This window comes from Moschus berezovskii, chromosome 6, assembly GCF_049115385.1.
Source record: "Moschus berezovskii isolate FMDL1 chromosome 6, NW_MosBer_1.0, whole genome shotgun sequence".
In the NCBI taxonomy this organism is placed as follows: Eukaryota; Metazoa; Chordata; class Mammalia; order Artiodactyla; family Moschidae; genus Moschus; species Moschus berezovskii.
This window is the reverse complement of record NC_142465.1, coordinates 101,014,741-101,021,155: the sequence shown is the minus strand read 5'-3', so window position 1 is coordinate 101,021,155 and position 6,415 is coordinate 101,014,741.

The following is a 6,415-nucleotide window of genomic DNA, read 5'->3' as shown; positions in this document are numbered from 1 at the left end:
ACCATCTTTCTAGATTCCATATATTCACTTGACACAGTGGCTTCAGAGACTTCTCAGTATTGGGGCTTATGTTGGTACTTGGTTGTCTTTACTGGCAAGTGATATTCCTTTGTATGAATGTATTTCAGTTCAGTCGCTCAGTCGTGTCTGACTCTTTGCGACCCCATGAATCACAGCGCACCAGGCCTCCCATCCATCACCAACTCCCGGAGTTCACTCAAACTTATGTTCATCGAGTCGGTGATGCCATCATTCTCTGTCGTCCCCGTCTCCTCCCACCCCCAATCCTTCCCAGCATCAGAGTCTTTTCCAGTGAGTCAACTCGTTGCATGAGGTGGCCAAAGTGTTGGAGTTTCAGCTTTAGCATCAGTCCTTCCAATGAACACCCAGGATTACTAAGAAAAATGAAAATATATGTCTAAGAAGTGTATGTGAATGGTATAGCAGCTTTATTAAAAAAATCACGAGAAAGTGGATAGATATCAATCCACTTTTTCGTGATTTTTTTAATAAAGCTTCTATACCATTCACATACACTTCTTAGACATATATTTTCATTTTTCTTAAGTAAGTACCTGGGAATGAAGTTGCTGGGTTATATGGTAAGAGTAATATTAATTTTATAAGAAATTGCCAAACTTTTCCAAAGTGGCTATAACATTTTGTGTTCCCACCAGCAGTTCTTCCATATTCTTAGCAACATTAGACTTTGTAAGTTTTCCTTTTTCCTTCTACCTCTTTTTTAAATAAAAAAAAAAATCATCCATGCCACTGGACGTTTAACAGTATCTTACCACAGTTTTGATTTAAATTTCTTGCCAACTAATGATGATGGGAATCTTTTCAAATGCTTATTTACTCTCTGTATCCTTATTTTCATAAAATGTCTTTTGCCCACTTTTTGATTAGGTTGTTTGTCATGCTATTGAGTAGTAAGGGTTCTTCATATTAATACAAGTCCGTCATAGAAGACAAGCATTTTGCACATATTTTCTTCCACTCTGTGATTTATCTTATCATTTCCTTAACAATGACTTTCAAAGAACAGTAGTTTCTTTTTTTAATGAAATCTTATTTATCAGTTTTTTCTTTTATGGTTCATGCTTTTGTACATCTAGGAGACCTCTACCTGAACAAAAGACCCAAAGACGTTTCTCCTGCTTTCTCCCAAAAGTATTTTAGTTTAAGTTATAGTTCTGTGATACATTTTAAGTTCATTTTTCACATGACAAAAGATATGAGCAGAGCTTCTTTTTCTTTTGGTCACAAATCAACTGCCCACATGTGTGAGTCTACTTCTGAACTCTCTCTGCAGCCTGACTGATCTCCATCTCTATTCTTAAGCCATTCCTGCACTAACTTGATTACTATTGCTTTACTGTAAGTCTCATAATCAGTGTATGTCCTCTAGTTTTTACCCTTTCATCCCAAAGTTCTTTTGGCTTTTTTGCTTTCCATATAAATATTAGAATCATCTGTCAATTTCTACCAAAAAAAAAAAAAGTCTGCTGGGATCTCTATGGGGCTTGTGTTGAATCTTAACAAAACTTTGAGAAGACCTGACTTCCTAACAATACTGAATTGGTGGTGGAAATGATTTCCTAGGTATTCACTTTTCATTTTATAATAATTCACTGAGTTATATATGTTTGTTTTGTGTTGTCTTGAAAAGAATATATTTTAAATATAAAGATACAAATTAAAAAGAAAATAATGGGCTTCCCTGGTGACTCAGTGGTAAAGAATCCACCTGTCAATGCAGGAGACACAGGTTTGATCCCTGACCCGGGAAGATCCCACATGCTGCATAGCAACTAAGCCCATGTGTCACAACTATTGAGCCTGTGCTCTAGAGCCAGGAGCCACAACTACTGAAGCCCACACACCTCAGAGCCCATGCTGCAAAACAAGAGAAGTGACCAAAATGAGAAGCCTGCCCACCACAACCAGAGAGTAGCCTCCGCTTGCCAAAACTAGAGAAAAGCCCTCACAGCAATGAAGACCCGGCATGGCCAAAAATAAAATAGATAATTTTTTTTAAAAAAAATAATGTTTCTTTAAAAAAATACCGAGTCAGAAGTTTTATAACATTTATCCCTAAAAACACAATGTTTCTGAAGTTATAAATTTGTTCTTTACGTTTTTACTTCTTTTTAAAATTGTATTGAAGTACAGTTGATTTACAGTGTTGTGTTTCTTTTTAACAGCAAAGTGACTCAGTTATACTATATATTTAAATATATATATATATGAAAAGGTCAGTCTTCATTCCAATCCCAAAGAAAGGCAATGCCAAAGAATGCTCAAACTACCGCACAATTGCACTCATCTCACACGCGAGTAAAGTCATGCTCAAAATTCTCCAAGCCAGGCTTCAGCAATATGTAAACTGTGAACTTCCAGATGTTCAAGCAGGTTTTAGAAAAGGCAGAGGCACCAGAGATCAAATTGCCAACATCCGCTGGATCATGGAGAAAGCAAGAGAGTTCCAGAAAAACATCTATTTCTGCTTCATTGACTATGCCCAAGTCTTTGACTGTATGGACTACAATAAACTGTGGAACATTCTGAAAGAGATGGGAATACCAGACCACCTGACCTGACTCTTGAGAAACCTGTATGCAGATCAGGAAGCAACAGTTAGAACTGGACATGGAACAATAGACTGGTTCCAAACAGGAAAAGGAGTACGTCAAGGCTGTATATTGTCACCCTGCTTATTTAACTTATATGCAGAGTACATCATGAGGAACGCTGGGCTGGAAGAAGCACAAGCTGGAATCAAGATTGCCGGGAGAAATATCAATAACCTCAGATATGCAGATGACACCACCATTATGGCAGAAAGTGAAGAGGAACTCAAAAGCCTCTTGATGAAAGAGAAAGAGGAGAGTGAAAAGGTTGGCTTGAAGCTCAACATTCAGAAAACAAAGATCATGGCATCTGGTCCCGATGGGAAAACAGTGGGGAAAATAGATGGCGAAACAGTGGAAACAGTGTCAGACTTTATTTTTGGGGGCTCCAAAATCACTGCGGATGCTGACTGCAGCCATGAAATTAAAAGACGCTTACTCCTTGGAAGGAAAGTTATGACCAATCTAGATAGTATATTAAAAAGCAGAGACATTATTTTGCCAACCAAGGTCCGTCTAGTCAAGGCTATGATTTTTCCAGTGGTCATCTATGGATGTGAGAGTTGGACTGTGAAGAAAGCTGATCACTGAAGAATTGATGCTTTGGAACTGTGGTGCTGGAGAAGACACTTGAGAGTCCCTTGGACTGCAAGGAGATCCAACCAGTCCATTCTAAAGAAGATCAATCCTGGGTGTTCATTGGAAGGACTGATGCTAAAGTTGAAACTCCAATACTTTGGCCACCTCATGCGACGAGTTGACTCACTGGAAAAGTCTCTGATGCTGGGAAGGATTGGGGGCGGGAGGAAAAGGGGACGACAGAGAATGAGATGGCTGGATGGCATCATGGACTCAGTGGACATGAGTTTGAGTGAACTCTGGGAGTTGGTGATGGACAGGGAGGCCTGGCGTGCTGTGATTCATAGGGTTGCAAAGAGTCAGACACGACTGAGCGACTGAACTGAACTGAACATATATACATATTCTTTTTATATTTTTTCCGTTATGTTTTTCACAGAATCTTGAATATATCTCCCTGTGCTATACAGTAGGACCTTGTTTATCCATTCTGTATTTAGTAGTTTGCATCTGCTATTCCCATTTGCAGCAACACAGATGGACCTGGATATTATCATACTAAGCAGAGTAAGTCACTAATATGTGGAATCTAAACTACAATACTAACCAACCTATCTAGGGGACAAAGACTGACTCACAGATACAGAGAACAGACTTGTGGTTTCGGGAAGGGGTTGGTTAGGGGATGAACGGAATGGGAGTTTAGGATTAGCAGAGGCAAACCATTAAATTTCCATTTCTAATTGCTCACTAATAGCATTTATAAATACAATTAATCTTGGTATATTGGTCTTGTGACCTTACCAAACTTATTGGTTCATTTTCATAGTTTTTTGGTCTATTCTTTGCTACTTCCCATATCAATTCAGTTCAGTTCAGTTCAGTCGCTCAGTCGTGTCCGACTCTCCGCGACCCCATGAACCACAGCACGCCAGGCCTCCCTGTCCATCACCAACTCCCGGAGTTCACTCAAACTCATGTCCACAGAGTCGGTGATGCCATCCAGCCACCTCATTCTCCGTCGTCCCCTATTCCTCCCACCCCCAACTTTTCCCTGCATCAGAGTCTTTTCCAGTGAGTCAACTCGTCGCATGAGGTGGCCAAAGTATTGCAGTTTCAGCTTTAGCATCAGTCCCTCCAATGAACATCCAGGATTGATCTCCTTTAGAATGGACTGGTTGGATCTCCTTGCAGTATAAGGGACTCTCAAGAGTCTTCTCCAACACCACAGTTCAAAAGCATCGATTCTTCGGCGATCAGCCTTCTTCACAGTCCAACTCTCACATCCATACATGACCACGGGAAAAACCATTCCCTTGACTAGACGGACCTTGGTTGGCAAAATAATGTCTCTGCTTTTTAATATACTATCAAGGTTGGTCATAACTTTCCTTCCAAGGAGCAAGCGTCTTTTAATTTCATGGCTGCAATCAGCATCTGCAGTGATTTTGGAGCCCAAAAAAACAAAGTCTGACACTGTTTCCACTGTTTTTCCATCTATTTCCCATGTAGTGATGGGACCAGATGCCATGATCTTTGTTTTCTGAATGTTGAGCTTCAAACCAACCTTTTCACTCTCCTCTTTCACTTTCATCAAGAGGCTTTTGAGTTCCTCTTCACTTTCTGCCATAAGGGTAGTGTCATCTGCATATCTGAGGTTATTGATATTTCTCCCAGCAATCTTGATTCCAGCTTGTGCTTCTTCCAGCCCAGCGTTCCTCATGATGTACTCTGCATATAAGTTAAATAAGCAAGGTGACAATATACAACCTTGACGTACACCTTTTCACATATAGACGATCATAAATACAGCTTTCTTGTTCCCTTTCCCTTCCTTTTCTATTTTTGTTACACTGGTTAGGACTTCCTCCAATACAGTTGCTCAGAGGAGTGGTACAGGAAGCATCCTTGCCTTGTTCCTAATCTTAAGGGTAGAGCATCCAGTCTTTCAGCATTAGGCAGGATATTACCTGTAAGGATTTTCGTAGATGCCCTTTGTCAGGTTGAGGATGTTCCCTTCTAGTTCTAGTTTGATGGAGTTTTAGAATCACGAACATGTATGTAAAGTTAGGAGGTTTTCTTTCCTTTACTGGAAAAAAATTTTTGTGTGTGTGTGTGTTTGCCTTTGCTTCAAGATTCCATCTATGAGCTTGGCTGCTCACAGGGACTTGAAAAGAAAGAGTGGTGCAGATGGAGTGGGTTATTCTGGTTAGAATTTATCATATTGACTGACGTATAACAGAAAGTCAGAAGCCTCTCCAAGGAAGTTATAGCTCTTCATGTAGAAGATAATCAGGCTATAAAAAAAATTGCTGGAGAGGCGATAACAGATCTGAAACTCCTCATCAAGGAATAAAACACAGTAAGATGTGGTGCTGGAGAAGACTCTGGAGAGTCCCTTGGATAGTGAGGAGATCAAACCAGTCAATCCTAAAGGAAATCAACCTTGAATACTCATTGGAAGGACTGATGCTGAAGCCGAAGCTCCAGTACTTTGGCCACCTGATGCAAAGAGCCAACTCATTGGAAACAACCCTGATGCTGGGAAACACTGAGGGCAGGAGGAGAAAGGCACAACGGAGGATGAGATGGTTGGATGACTCACCATCACCAATTCAATGGACATGAGTATGAGCAAACTCCCGGAGACGGCGAAGGACAGGGAAGCCTGGTGTGCTGCAGTCCACAGGTCAAAAGGAGTCAGACACCACTGAGTGACTGAACAACAAAGGTGTGGAGAAGGTAGGAAACTGAAATTGTGCTCAAACTGTCCCCTACGACGATGTTCGGGAGGTGAAGGCCATGATGAAAGACAACTTAGGGAACAAGTTCTGTGTATTCCATTTCAGTTTCCAGGTGTCAGCAGCACAGAGTGCTGTAGAAAATATTACAGATAATGAAGGGTAAACACTATACCACAGGGGAAAAATGCAATCAGAGCCCCCAAAAAACTAATCTAAATGACAACTAAATGGAGATGAAACCTCTCTCAAAATTGAAAGCACAAATACACGTCCTTAAGAGAAGAGCTTCTTGTCTACCTGGTATGGTTAGAAACTACCCCAAACAAAATTTTCTTCCCTATTAATGTAAGAATTTTCACCCTTCCTTCATGTCCACTTGGCTCTTTATATAAAAGCTCTTCTACTGTGGTGGGATCTTCATCACTATCTCTAACTATGATCCACATCCCATCCCAACCC